Source organism: Pipistrellus kuhlii, unplaced genomic scaffold (genome assembly GCF_014108245.1).
Source record: "Pipistrellus kuhlii isolate mPipKuh1 unplaced genomic scaffold, mPipKuh1.p scaffold_m20_p_6, whole genome shotgun sequence".
NCBI lineage: Eukaryota > Metazoa > Chordata > Mammalia > Chiroptera > Vespertilionidae > Pipistrellus > Pipistrellus kuhlii.
The window spans coordinates 8,795,466-8,797,917 of record NW_023425562.1 but is presented as its reverse complement, the minus strand read 5'-3'; the positions used below and the strand labels follow the sequence as shown (position 1 = coordinate 8,797,917).

Sequence of the window (2,452 nt, the reverse complement as noted above, 5' to 3'; positions counted from 1 at the left end):
AGAACCTCTGGACTCACATGTGTCAAACACAAGGCCCGCGGGCCAAATCCGTCCCGCCAGGCCTTGCAATGTGGCCCGCACCACGCTGTCATCACTGCACTCCGCTGCGTTTCCATCACAATGACAGTTTATGACTGTTCAGTAAACCATTCGGCCCGCGATTTAGGCTGGATTTTAGATTTTGGCCCCTTCTCTGATTGAGTTCGACACCCCTACTCTAAAGTATGAACAGATATCCAAGGATCAGCAGACATTTAAGAAAAACTCTAACAAAAAAATAAAAACAGTAAATAAAGGACTGAGAGAAAACAAAGGTAAAATAATTTTTTAAAAAAATGATTAATATCTTCAGAAAAAATAAGATATGTACAAGAACAGAAAGCTATTGTAAAAGAACAATCATAAAACTAAAAAGAGGGCATAGGTATTAAATATGAAATAACCTTAAAGAATCAAATAGACTTCTAAAAGATTAATATAAAAAACCTCTTAGGAAGTATAAAAAGAACAATAAGATGAAAAAAAAGAAAGAAAGAATGGAAAAATGAAAGCATTCATCAAGGAGGTCCAATAGTCTCTTAATAGAAATTTCAATGACAGAGTTCAGAGAAAATAAGGGAGGCAATTCCAAAAGATAAATCCCAAGATTTCCATAACTAAAGAATATGAAATTCCAGATGTGAAGGATTCATCAAAAGCTCAAATATAATGAACTAAAAAAGATACACATCTAGATACATTATTGTAAAATTTCAAAGTGCCCCAGGATAAAAAGTAGGGATAAATACTTTCAGAAAAGGGTGAAAAAGAGATCAATGGACAAGGTTAGAAATCAGGAAAGCATCAGACCTCTCAATAGCAACACTAGACCTGGAATACAGTGGAGCAGCAATTTTCAAATGGTGTGCTGCGAGAATTTTTAAAACATGCAATAAACTGACCATTTAGTCATGGGCACTGAACTCTTTTCGCTTGGATTGTCAAATAAAAAAATGACAACAGTCTGACCAGTGTTGTTCAGTCGTTGAGCTTTGACCTAAAACCAGGAGATCATAGTTTCATTCCTGGCCGGGGCATATACCAGGGTTGTGGGCTTGATCCTCAGTATGCGGCATACAAAAGGCAGCCAATCAATGATTCTCTTTCATCATTGATATTTCTATTTCTCTATCCCTCTCCCTTCCTCTCTGAAATCAATAAAAATACTTTAAATGACGACAGCCAACACAATAATAGCCATCCAATGTAAATGAATCAAAATTATACCTATCTTTTTATCAGATCTGGATAATGAAATTTTTGGTGTACCATAGAATTTCAGTGTTAATTAGTTTATGTGTGACATGAAATAAAAAAAAGTTGAAAATTGCTGCAGTGGTGCAATGTACTTTCATCCTAGAAATCTATATCCAGCCAAATGGTAAGCCAAATATGAAGAGAATATAAAGACATATTCAGATATGCAAGTGCTCTACAATTTTACCCCAGATGTGTTTCCATGAGAGCTTCTAAGAGGATTTCACCAAAGCAAGAGAGAGAGAAAAAAAAAAAAAAACATATATATATATATATATATATATATATATATATATATATATGAGATCCAGGAAGAAGATCATCAGAGGAGAGCAGTGCAGGGGAAACTAAGGCATGAGAGGTACAGCATACCTAAAGGGAGCCAGTCTAGAGCACATAGAGCTTGAGGTTGGGGTTTCAAGGAAAAATCAACACTGTTCAGCCACCCACTGGGCTTGACTGTGTCTAGGGGATCATGGTAACTCCACTGGAAAGTTTGGGGAAGAATCAATGGTAGGTACATAGAAAAGCAGGCATCCTATTAAATTCTATAATTTTAAGTTCTTGGGAAAATAAAAGGTTATTTTAAAAAGGAAATAAGTGCTCATTTTGGCAGCACAAATGCTAAAATTAGAACACTACAGTGAAGATTGGCATGGTCCCTGTGCAAGGATACCATGCAAATTCGTGAAATGTCCCATTATTTTTACAAGGAAAAAAATGTGTTAATCCATATGGGATGATAAATTTATTATGATAATCATTTCACAATACATTAGTTCCCCTTATCCACAGTTTTACTTTCTATGCTTTTAGTTACTGGTGATCAATAGCAGTACACAAATATTAAATAGAAAATTTCAGAAATAAACTATTCAGACATTTTACTTTTTTAAAAACATTTTTAAAAAAATATATTTGTACTAATTTCAGAGAGGAAGGAAGAAGGAAAGAGAGACTGAAATATCAAGGATGATAGAGAATCAATGATTGCCTGCCTTCTGCACACCCCTTACTGGGGATCAAGCCAGCAACCCAGGCATGTGCCCTTGGTCAGAATTGAACCCAAGACCCTTGAGTCCACAGGTTGATGCTCTATCCACTGAGCCAAACCAGCTAGACCTATTCATACATTTTAAATTGCACACTCTTTTGC

The 2,452-nt window shown here is 35.6% G+C and overlaps 1 non-coding gene across 1 annotated transcript; it reads left to right on the top strand.

Annotated features, from left to right (window-relative positions):
* The first annotated feature begins 1,896 nt into the window (after positions 1–1,896).
* LOC118708619 lies at positions 1,897–2,003 on the top strand. The gene has a single exon (XR_004984672.1). It is a non-coding gene; the product is annotated as a U6 spliceosomal RNA (small nuclear RNA).
* The last annotated feature ends 449 nt before the right edge of the window (positions 2,004–2,452 follow it).